Source organism: Perna viridis, chromosome 13 (genome assembly GCF_037379345.1).
Source record: "Perna viridis isolate PV_CMFRI_1.1 ecotype Kerala chromosome 13, ASM3737934v1, whole genome shotgun sequence".
In the NCBI taxonomy this organism is placed as follows: domain Eukaryota; kingdom Metazoa; phylum Mollusca; class Bivalvia; order Mytilida; family Mytilidae; genus Perna; species Perna viridis.
Genome location: NC_142457.1, coordinates 31,406,041 through 31,419,765, shown reverse-complemented (window position 1 = coordinate 31,419,765; position 13,725 = coordinate 31,406,041).

The window sequence follows — 13,725 nt, the reverse complement described above, 5'->3', positions numbered from 1 at the left end:
TTCAGGGACTGTACTACTCTCTGGTCGTTATATATTTATCATGTTAAACTTAATGTTAACTGGTAAGTCCAGGTGAGCAATATCATCTACTTGGAGCCTCTTGTTAAATATTTAGATTCATTACTATCTATATCAGGAATTTATTGTTTACCTCTATTTTTAATTCGTAATGTTTTACATTATTATCATACAGTGTTTGTCACAACATGTACCTGCTCCTGTGGGCGAAATTTATGTACCCACTTTTGTGTCTTATGTGTACCTCCTCCTTTGGACGAAATGTAAACATCCACTTCTGTCGTGTGTGTATGTCATGTTCACCTCTTCCTTCGGCGTAATACTCCTGGGGTGTTTTTGTGTGACAAATGTTCAATACATCTCCTTCGATCATCAAATGGTCCATGTATATTTTCCTTGTTTGTAGTAGAGATTTTAGGACGCTTACCCTACTGGTGCACCTGGTCCATGCTCCTACTTCCTTGTTTGAAGTACTTTTTTTTTTAATTTTGGATACTGTCGTAACAATATCTATGTGTTTGTGCATGATTTGTTTGGACTTGTACAAACCCTGATTTATGTTATGATTTTTTTTTCATATAAAAATTATCTACTCAATTAGTTTTTGCAAAAGGAGATGGTTGGCAATGTTTGTTTTTGGAGTATAAATGTACTTGTAAAGCTCGATTTAGTAAAAAAAGAAGTAATTTTAATCAGCTTGTTTATGGAGTTAAAACCAGTTTCAATGTTTTATGCAATATTAAATTTCAGGCATGATATTGACTGTGTGTTCAACTTCGCATTTATTTTATATACGTGTGATATATTTGATTTTAGGACCATTTGATTCAAAATTAATGCATTTTCTTAATTCTAGATATTTCCTGTAAAATTAACAAGGTTTATAATTTTGTATGGTTTGGAAAGAACACTCATTTAAAAAGACAGGGTACAATTAAATTCAGAGACAGATGCATATCTGAGCACACCTGGAACATTCCCTCCCTATCAAAAAGAAATCTTATTAATGGAAAAATGTTTTGGCAATAAAACAATTTATTTTTCACAAAGTGGTCCGTCCTCCTTTTCAATGAATTTTGTATCATCATTACCTCCAATCCTGTTTTTCCCCCATGAAATCCTTCATTCAGATTATGAACATTATTTTTAATGATGTACTAGTATTTGATGTATGTTAATTTCTTGTAGAAGACCGTACAATTGTGGGGTTTGGTTTTGGTACATTTATGTTTACATAAATAATTCATGATTAAGAAATGATGTACAAGAACTGATTCATTGTAGCTCTTTTTGTATTTACATAGACATAACTATGTTTATACTTGAAGTCACTGACATTAAAACTAGTAAAATTGTCTTTGAAATATGTTAACTCATTTTTACTGCCTCCTAATTTTATGGTTAACAATCTAATTAACAAATACACAGTCTTTCAATTAACATGATTAATATCGAAATATGTTCATTTAACAGTCCGATGACATCGTAATATGACATGATAGTGGCATCCCTGCTTTTACATTGTCGGTAACCTTACGAGAACCACATATTTACCAAATTTTCATAAATCTCAAAGTCCCCTATAAAAATCACCCAGGTTAATTGTTGATTTTTTTCATATTTGTGTATTCAATTACGTTAAATAAACCTGGGGGTTCTGTTACTAAATGATTTCTGTATTAATTGTGATTAAATCAAAAGGAAACACACTAAAACAGTCAAACTGAGTTTAAATATTGTTTTCTTGGTTATTGCAGCTTCATATTATTTGCTTATGTTCAAATTTGTAGGAAACTAATTTTTTGGCAAAATGGAATCTTATTTGTAAACACCAATCAATTTGAAACAAAGACATCTGAATTACAATGGGACTTTCTCGTTAGGAATCGTGTTAAAGTGTTGGATTGTTAGATGATAACCGATGACAAGAAAGATGGATACACCATAACGATCCACGAGTTCATGATGACGACCATAAAACTTCTGTAGTGATGACTTCAATCTTGTAGCAACATAACCCTGTTCCAGAAGCCTATTTGTCAGCGTTCTAACGCGATACAAAAAGTCAGCGTAGTTTCGGCAAGCTCTGGCATAACGTATGAGTTATGATATGAACACTCCATACGCAGGAGCCGAAGGGATGTTGCCATAGATGAAAGGAAAGTTGACAATTCTGAATGAAAAGTCATCACGTGTGTCGTAAAGTTTGGTCAATAGTTTTTCTTTACCATCGATTTCTAAGTGTAGGTCAAGATAAGAGGCTGACTTCAAAGTGTCTGTAGTATCCTTCATCTCAAGTTCTTTTGGGTAGATGCGATGTATCAAATCCCCGAAATTAGGATTGTTTAAAGATAATACGTCATCTATATAGCGGAAACTGAGATTGAAGGATCTAGCCAAACGATATTCTTTCTTTCGGATCAGATCAGCTATAAAGTCAGCCTCATAAGAGGGAAGGAATAGGTCAGCAAGTAAAGGAGCACAATTTGTTCCCATTGGAATGCCGACCGTTTGTTGAAAAACACGTCCACAACACTGGACAAATATGTTTATAAATTATAAATTATAAATTGTAAATTCCAGCATTTTGTAAACATCTTCCTCTGTATATTTGGAAGATGATTTTGAATTATTTCTTACAAAGTATGAGGAATCTCTACCAAGAACTATATATTTGTATCTAGGTTTACCATCTTTTTTGGAAAAAACAACGATGTATAATGTTTTTAAGTCGGGATTTTAACTGAGTATGGGGAATAAAGTATACAGTGTTGAAAAATCATAGGTTTTAATGCTATTATATTCAAATAATAGTCTTGAACTAATTGTTTCCAAAAGATCTTTCGAATTTTTCAGGATCCACATTGAATTTATACCACTACGGTAGTAACAAGTGTTGTGGTAGGACTGCAGACCCTCTTTGATAGTTGTGAGTATAGAAGTTAAAAGTTTTGAAAGAGGTTTTGTGGTACATTTGGCAGATCAAGCTATGAAGCGTTGTTTGTATGGATTCTTGTGGAGTTTAGGAATCCAGTACATAGACTGTAAATCACAATCATCGTTCTGGTAGAGAGACAAAAAGAGGATAGCACAGATTCATGGTTTTCCACAATCTCTTCTTTGGAGAGTGTGGTAGCAGTATAGGTCTTATCACTGTTACTATTTTCTATGTCTACCTCTGATAATAAACGTTGGATGTAAAACGTTTTGCAGACAAAAACAATGTTGTTTTGGGCTTTGTCTGCTGGTACGACTACATTTTTGCCATCTATAGTAGACAATGTTTTTGCTACATCGGGGTCTTTAAAAACTAATGTAGTCCTGGCACTCCTGTAAGTTATTCACTCTTTCCAATTTATTATCCTATTACTCTTCATAACCTCATTATAGCCTCAACAATTAAAACTGGATTGTTTAGTATGGTCAAGGAAGTAGAGCTAGGGTAAGGGACATAAATCTTGAAATCAGTGATTTGTTTGTATTATATTCAATTTCACCAAGGCCTATCAAGCTTTCATTTGAAACAGAATGAAATCAACCCAAGTAACTTTGATGCTTACATGAAATAGATGTAAAAATGTTGAATACAAACGTTCCAATGATTTGTAAGTGTTGTGTCCCTTACACTAGGTACATCCTGAAAGTAGAATTACATAACATTCATAGTTTAGACACCTATATACATGAGCAATACATGTCAGGTTTTATAATGACCGTAGACATAATCTCACACTTAACAGGTGTGTGGAATATTTGACTCACTTGACCTGTCCGTCCGTCGAAATTAATGTCACACAATTCTTTGCTACCACTGGACGAATTGATTATATATTGGGTATACGTTGTTAAACTAACACTAACCTAATCATGTACAAGTAGTCACAGTTTTGTGCTTTCACTTTGTATTGTGTAAGAAATCTTTCAAATGATTAATGAATTTAAAATGTTGTATGACCCCAGAATTTGTATTCTAAAAATGGTGTAATGTTAATTTTCAGAAAGGGAAAAAAATAAAATACCGTAGTGCCAAACAATTGTCCATGGATGTCTGTAGAAAATTTCGAAATTACAGAACTGATTAGCTGTGGCAAAAAGATGTAGCCAAAAGAAGGAACATTAAAATAGCTAATGGGAATATCAAGGCAAAGTTTGAAACATTCGCAATGAAACCATGGTTAAGCTTGGTACAGGCATTTCGGATGGCAATGTTGGTTTCAATCTTTTGCTTTCATTTTTCTCATTTTTTTCCGGTATTATACCAGCGTTAAACCGAAATGCAAAATGGTAAATACTTTCAAACGTGTTATTTTGGTTATTTCATGTTATTTGTTCTGTTTGTCTGTTTTCTCTGTTTAATCTTAATCCTTAGAATATATTCTTGGTTCCAATTTTTACTCTTACAACTTACTTCGTAACACCATACATGTACATGTATATATAGTGTTTGACAGTAAGAAAACGTGATTTACCCATTATACTATGAGGCAATTCAACCTGAATAGAACAATAAACAATTATCCAAAACCTATGATCTGGGTACAGGGGTTAAATGCATATGGTGTACAACTTTCTTCACACCATATACCCCCATTCCCATTTTTCATAGAAACATTCTCTTCCCCATGTATCTTTATAAAATATTTACAATATGAAGTTATATTATATTTTTATTTTTTAATTCTTCAACTTTGAAAGAGTAATCAAGGAAACAGAGGTTATAGCGATAATCAAAAGAATGTAATCCAGGAACAAAGACCCGACATGGAAAATAGACATTCACAACAAAGAACATAAAGTAACTAAAATCATACATACAAAGTAACAAAAGTAAATGAGCAAGTAAATTAATAACTGTTATTAGTTAATATATTAAATGGTGTCTAGCAATTATAGATGACCAACGCACCTAGCTGTAAGTGAGGACTGGAAAATATAAAGCATTATCTAGATAGCGATAAATGCTAAGTTTATTTGTCATTTGTAGCTTTACATCATATCCCTGTTATTCCATCTGAACTATAAATAGAACATAAAGGTCAGAAAGTAGTTTTTCGCATATACCTTCAGAACCGTCAGGATAAAAGTGTTCAGCATGACGAAATCTGTCTGAGGCCAAATTTTTGTTTTAATCTGTTAAACCATATTAGGTTTAGCTAAATTCTTTCATATCTGAAATGATCCTTATTATAAGGCCTACAACAGTTTCCTGTATTAAACGTTGCCAATCGACTCCTTGTAAGAGTTTTTGCTCTTGAAAGGTGAAAAAGTCGTTTTCTTTTACAGTTTTCAGCCAATATCATGAAAACTATGATAGATAAAAATTGTTGAAATGATCCTTATGATAGTACCTACCTAAGTCTTCTTGAGTCAAATTGTTATACAACATGTTGTTAAATTTATTGCCCTTGAAAGTCAAAGTTTAACATGGTGAGCGATTCAGGTATTTTACACTATTCAAAGGCAGATAAATGATGAAGAACATATGTATTGAAGTATTTCTTGGAGATAAAATTATAAATAGGGATGACTTGAGAACCAATGAATTATTTTAGTCGGCCTAATATATAAATAAAGAAATACAGATACAATGTTATTATTATTATTATTATTAATATATATAATATATATATATATATATATATATATATATATATATATATATATATATATATATATATAAAAGGGTCTGAAAAATTCCCAACGATGTTAGAACTGTCAAATTTGCGAAGCAAATTTTTGTCGTTCCCTCCGCGGGACTCGAACTCATACCGCTGTAACATCTATGGCAACACCGCCTGCACTCGGCCAGCTAGGCTATATATATATATATATATATATATATATATATATATATATATATATATAATTTGGAGATGTGCTATAATTACCAATGAGACAGTCATCCACGAAAATTCAATTAAATAACAAACTTCTACAGGTTACCGCACGGTCTTATTCCCCTCAAGTGCAGAAGCTTTTAAATGTTTGTGTACTAGTGTTAAATCTTTTATCGCTACATGGTTGCCACGGGAATGTTGTATTTTGTTTGGGCTTAGATGACATCTGTGCTCTTACCAGGGCATCTCTTAGACTCCTAGGTCTACGAATGCCACATGTGCCTCAGGAAAGACTTTGGCGGGCTTAGGGTGTTTTAAATAGCTGCCCAATTCAAATGAAATAGCTGGGAGAGTTTCAGAAAGCCTTGTTGTAATATTTACCATTCAGCATTTATGAAGCTCTCACAGCTACTTCAGTACACACAACACTTTACACTTTTCTGACATGTATCTCTACAGTATCAGAACATTACACATTTTTTTCTGACATGTATATTTATACTTTCTGTACACTATATCAGTACACCGTACATGGTACATTTTTCTATACTTTCAGTTCACCATTCACTCTGGACTTTTCTGACATATATCAGTACACTATACACTTTCTTATCGCTATTTGTATACATTCCGTGCACTGTACACTATTCTGAACAGTGTCAATTCACTATCAGTACACTGTATGCTGTGCACTTTTCTGTCATGCATCAGTATACTGTATTCCGTATATTATACTGATCAGTATTTGTACATACCATTAGTACAGTGTATACTGAACAGTTTTCTCACATGCATCCGTACACTGTACGCTTCTCTGATTACAATATGCTCCGCAAGACAACAATATAAAGAAGAGACAAGTTACAATAACTTTATATCCATATCTGACCAGTTCCACCACTTAAAGTTAATAAATATGTCTTACGAATTGTGTAAAATATTACACTAAGACGTAATTGTTTTTTTTTAATTATTTTTTAACGTACACAGGTTGAACATGCATATAACTTTGCCACTCATGGATGTTCGACTCCTCCTTTTTATGTATTACATGTCGATCCCATGGCATGTGCCATAAGAAGAGATAATCAAATGCAGAGTATTAAACTTCCCAATGTAAGGGGAATCAAATTTAAAATTTAGCATGTTTGCAGATGATTTTCAATTGTTTAATTAAGATGATGCATCAACTAAAAGCTACTTTGAGATCTTATTAGTATATGAAAAGCTTAAGGGTCTTCATCTTATCACAAGAAAACCATAGACTTAAAATAGGACGCCTCAGGGGTCAGCGACGTCAACAAGATAACATGGGCGAGAAACAATGTTAAAACGCTTGGAATTGAGCATGGTTGTAACATTGATAATGATAAGTTGTGGTCCTTGAAGATAAAAAAAAAAGTAGCACATTCAATACCTGTTGGCCAGACAGAAGAAGAACAATATTCTTTTCTTATGTGAAACAAAATTCTAGGGCAAGAATATACCAGATAAATACGTTTTACAATTAATTAATTAAATTTGGCAATGTGTTTGGGACGGGAAAGTAAATCAAGTAGACCAAACTGTTTGTTGCCCGGTAGTCAGCCTCTTATCTTGACCTACAATTAGAAATTGATGTTAAAGGGAAATTATTGACCAAACTTAACGACAAATGTGATGACTTTTCATTCAAATGGTCAACGTTTCTTTCATCTGTGGCAACATCCCTTCAGCGCAATCGTATGGAGTGCTTATATCACAACTCATATGTTATGCTAGAGCTTAGCGAAACTACGCAGACTTTGCAGAAGTTCTGACACAATGTGCTTGAAATCTGATATCTGCGCCATGAAAACTGATTTGTTCAACGTGTGATAGTTTTCTTTTCATCTTTCGTCTACCCCGGCTATTTAATGACCAACTCGGCGGGTGTTTCTAGGAAAGCAGAGGACGCTTACCCTACCGGTGCACCTGGTCCATGCTCCAAGTTTTTAGTGGAGTCAGAGTTGCTTATTTGCTTTTGTTACTTTGTTTGTATGATTTTAGTGACTTTATATTCTTTGCTGTGTATGTCTATGTTCCATATCTGGTCTGTGTCCCTTGATTTCATTCTTTTGATTACCGCTATAACCTTGGTTCCCTTGATTATTCTTTTCATGAAAGATGTTTATCCAGTTAAGAATTGTGTTGTTGATCATAATCTGATGACAAATTAGCAGTTCTGTCAATTCACCAACCACTTATTTAGTCTGAAACTATTTGAATTGCCGACTGCGGACCGACCGATGTTAATCATGCCCAGAATAGATTGAATTATAAATAAATAGTAGAGAAGAAGTACATATAACCTATTTTAAAAATCAAAATAGAACGCAAAATTCATTCATCAATATTATAAAAAAAAAAAGCAGTTGACACGAAGTACTCAGTACTTAATAATCGGCAAAGAAAGCCGAATCCAGACACCAAAATATTGACTTTTGGCAAATTGAGTGCTGCCTCGTATTTCGTATCTTAAGTTCGAGCTGTTTTTATACTGTTATATACTTTTCACGTTTTTGACGTATACCTAAAAATTAATGTTTTTGAACTGTCGACGCTTTTGGTTCTTTTTGTTGATTAGACGTCACATATATAAATCGTAAAACATTTGTTAAGCTTTTTAAATTTGTAAGATTATTTTGTTTCCAAATTTAGATTAAACAATATCCCTCTCTAGCATTATGCACTTAATTTACATTATAAAACCTGGTCGAATTGGATGACAGCGCCAAAGTGATGTTTTGTCCAGGGACCACAGTGCGAATCATGTCGGGAAGCTGCATTTCTTGTTGGTAGACCATTACGGGGTTAAAGTCACTTGCAAATGACGCATGCCACTTACGGAACAGGATATGCTTACCCTACTGCCGAAGCACCTGATGTCATCTCTGTAGGACTTGATATTGATAGCGTTTTAGTCTTTTTTTTTTTTTTCAGTCAAAATCGTTACATTCTTTTTCAATTTTGTTTTGTTTTGTTTTTTGTGCTGAAAACGTCATTTTTCTTTTACATTTTTGTTACAGTATACAGAAAACAACAGTATTCTTGATTGGCACAGCCTCGCATTTTCTTGCATTTTCCCGCGGCTCTAAGCTTTCTACGCATATCGATTTTTATGAAGTCATTAAACTGTTATTTTCTATTTATTTAGTTATTGTATGTAGATCATCTCTATTTTTAACATTCAGGTCACGTTTCTAAATTTAGACATATTTGAAACGCCCACCTGCTTACGTATCGATTATAGTTTGCTGATATGAAACTACATATTTTTTATTCAGTAAACTTGACTCGTCTTTCATCAATAGTATACTCGGCGTCACATAAATAACATACTGTTAAAATTTGAATAAAAATATTTTCTACGACTTTATTGACACCAACCGTCGTTTAAATTGTCTTAAATGACTTGCTCATTCGTTTAGCCAAACAGCTTCTCAAAAACAAGTCGCTTATTAGCTTAAATCATGCGTAACAAATCCTTACGGGAAAATCCCATACTAATATCCGCCATGTTGGTTTTTACGGGACGATTTGTTTACAAACGAAGTGCGTAAGTTCCCGTCGAACTCCGGTGACAATCGTCTGCTTGATCAACTTCTCGGTATTATACGTTGTTCGCGTAAAATAAATCCGAGATATCCGAAATAACGCCGAATTGCATTCTGGGTTCTTCGGTTTTTGGACAAACCATTTAAACGTAAACAACATCTCCTAGCAACCCGATCACTGTAAACATGGCCGACTTTTTACAATGTAAATATTGCCACCTAGAATTAAAATCTGACCGGAATTTAACGATTCAATGTTTAGGGAGAAGCCGTTTGGCTTAACAAATGAGCAAGTCATTTAAGACAATTTAAACGACGGTAGGTGTCAATAAAGTCGTAGAAATTATTTTTATTCAAATTTTAACAGTATGTTATTTATGTGACGCCGACTATAGTTTATCTTTTTATGTGTTTTATGCTTTCACTAAGTAGTCCGATTTCCCCTTGGTTCTTTCGTCTGTACCTGTACACCCTGGAAAGTAATTCTAGGAGCACGAGTCTGCATATATCTCCATTGAATAATGTACAAGTAAACTTATCCTTGTAAATCATCAGACTCAGGGAAAAAAGCCCTAATTGTGAGTTATGATTTAATTGAAATACACTGAAAATTAACATTTCAAAGGCAGAACGTCATCTCAATGATCAAATCCTGTGATACAGGGATCAAATAATGGTATCTTCAAAGAAAAAAGTATCATTGATTAAAATGGTAGTGTCAGATCGGTGGAGTTCAGACGGAATTTTCGCATTTTGCATAATTCTTAAAGAGACCTCAGTTCTGCCACAACACTTGTTACTCCTGTAATGACATAAATTAAATGTGGATACAGAAATTGTGAAATATCTTCTGGAAACCCTCATTCAAGATTATTATAAGAATACAATGGCAGTAAAACCTATTGTTCACCTCCTTAGACTTTAACCCCAGATACTCAGTTAAAATTCCGACTCAGAAATATTAAACATTACTTTAAAAAACGGTACACATGATTTAGTGATTTAGCTAGCGCTCGCCATTTTCGCCATTGACGAATGATTTTCGAAAGTGGCGAATTTTTCTCGTGCACGATTCGTCACTTGATATTTCGCTCCCCCTCAAAAAAAAAATATCGGTAAAAAAGCCTCTGATGTTCCCATGACCCCATAATTGACAACTTTATTACCTTTCCCAGGCCAATAAGGGTTTTCCAATAAACAATCATGACAAATGTTTTGATTGCATCACCTTTCATCACACCTTGCTTGATCACCTGGTTGAGGCTAATTATCCCGACAAACAAATTAATTAACGGTAATGATTTGTTTGTTGAGCGCTGTGACACGTTCTCAAAGTACTCAAAGTGTCATCGTATGTCTTTAAAATGGAAAGATGTTTGGATTTTTCAATTACAGTTCGAATTGCAACTATGTCCGCCATTACGAACTATTTTAGTTCGTCATCACATGACAACGTACCTAAAGGTCAAATGTCTAAAAATAAGTCAACTACTACAAATAGTCGCAGTGGTCGACTATTAAAGTCAAAATTTAAACCAGAGTGGTCAAAGATATTTCCATGCATATACTGCATAGATGGGGCGATGTACTGCCGTGACTGCCAAGATGCTGGACTTACTAATACATTTTCTATCGGAAGCAACGCATTCCTAAAAGATAATATACAGAAGCACATCAACACTGCTGATCATAAACGGGCAGTTCAGTTCTGATATGGGTTCCTTTGATTTTAAGATAGCTTTCACTTTGTGGTGCATGGCTAAGGACAGGAGGTTTATGCATTACTGATCAAGTAAACAGTGCTTTACATTCTTAGACACATGCCAACAATAGTAGCTGATGTATATAATTTTTAGATTTTTACACAATGATATGTACGACACAGTAACAAAGTATTTTTTGCATTTTTTATTCATGAATAGTTGCTAATGTAGAAACTGTATGTTGTTATATATTTTTTATTAATATGAATTATCTGTTATTTATATACCAGTGCTTTGTTTTTGTTTGTTTGTTGGGGTTTAACGTCCGAGCAGCAATATTTCAGCTATATTCAGACGATGAACATTAAATGGATGAAAAAATGAACATGAAATGAAAAAAAAAAGGATGGGACACAAGAACAATAGGGTCGACAAATTTTGATTGCCAGTGGAAAAAGGGGGGGAGGGTAAGGTCGGGCAATTTAGCCTCCTGTGGCGGAGCGCAAAGATTCCTACTCCTATCGAATACCACAGCAGGGTTCTTTAACGTGCGAGGAACGTGGCAACTTTCCCAACACGGTGCACCACTATGGTTTGCGGTCAGGTTTTCAGTATTATAGCCTGACAACCCCAGCATGTAACACGCCAGGGGTACCCCATTCCACCACCTGGGGCACACATCCCAGTTGCTCTGTGGGCAGAGCGCCTAGCCGCCGGCTAGGTTTCTGAGCACTATTTAGTCGCCTTATACGACAAGCTTAGCGCTGCTGCAGGCCTATTCTTTTAACACCCGGACCTGCACGGGGCTATACCAGTGCTAAACATGTTATTATTTATAATAGAGTTGTTATAAGTGTATGTATATACATGCATGCTGATAAATTTGCGACGCGAAAAGAAAAAACAGTATTGAGATTTAGTCTTGCGCAAAAGTGACTAATGGGTTGAAAATCCTAAGTACTGAGTTTTCATAACACAACTCATCCGTTATGCCATAGCTTGCCGTAACTAAGCACTCTTTGCATCATGCTAGACATCCTTTCAGTACGCCTGGTCCATGCGCCCAGTTGTTTTTCTGGAGTACGAGTTGCTCATTTGCTTCTATTTTTTGTATGTTTTGTTTTGGTTAATTTATGTTTTTATTGAGTTTGTCTGTTTACCATGACTGGTCTTCGTCCCTGTTTCATTCTTTTTTATTTCGGCTAGAATATTGGTTCCCTTGTTTATTCTTTAATCATTCGAGTGAAACACTAATTCGTTGCTGTTTTAGATGCTTAATGATACATTAACTACTCATGTAGTAAATATTTAGCAGATTTTTTTTCTCTCGACTTTTTTAGAGAGACAAGTGAAATACGCAAAATTTAGGACCCAGGAAAAGTACCGCCTTTATGATAACACTTACAGTGTTCCAATGATTATCAGCACCACCAGTCCAACGGAAACTCCACCGACAATATACCACGTGTAAGTTTTGTTTACAACTAAAGTGAAAGGAAAGAGTGATGAAAAACGTAGTTGTAACATTTAAGCAAGAAAAGGCATTTGTTTATTTCTTTTTTAATTTATTTGTAAAGTAGTACTAGGACGAAAGCACTCTGTCAATGTTTTTCCTTTTTCATTTTTTAATATAAATTTTAGTTTTAAAACTTAAACCAATATATGTACGCAATGAAAACATACTTTTTTTTATTAACGTAGCCTCTACTGGGTACTAAGTTCTTTCTTAGAGTAATAATTTTCATGACAATATTTTGTAATTGTGATAAAATACTAATCATATTGAAAATGCAGTTTCTGCTTTCGGAATGCTGTACACGTGTTTCAAGGAGTAACTTCTTATCAGGTCAGGAGCTATTGAATCAAGTACATAGGGAAATCTATATAAACAAATCAATGGACTACAAGAAGTATTCAAAACCTAAACTATCGAAATGGGAAGCTAAATCCAGCTCAGAGTGCACAGAGAGATTCTACCATTTATAATTCAACAAATGAACCTCAGTGTTTCGGGAATTTGGATTTTGTACTACTGTAAATTTCGGTGAAAAATCTCTGATATAAATTGTGTTAGGCAAGTCTTACAACTATGCTGATAAAACCTTTCAATAGCCGTTGCTGAGCCGTCCTCCATTTCTTTTGTCATTTATCTTCATTTGAAATATTGCTATTTTTTTCAGTTCGAACAATGATTCGGCAATTAATTCTTAAAACGACTCCAAATTAGACATTCAAATTGTGTCTGCAACCACATGTGTTCGGGTTAACTCATCTCAGCAAAACGTACACAAGTCGATGCTATGCAAAAAAAATAAGAGTGAGATTTGCAGATAAAGGTATTGTTCTTACCATTGCAAATCCCTGAGTCTTGTGAGCAGCCGTTTTCACAATTAAAGATCGTAAACATGTTTTCCCAAACCATTGAAGAATACATCTTTTGCATCTCCCGTCTATTTGAGGATATATATTATCTGCACATTTGTCACTGCACATTTGGTCACATGTGCTACCGTAGTAACCTGTTAAGCACCCTTCAATGCATTCCTTTGACTTCGGATCGCAATTATTTTTTTACATGTTTTAGGACATATA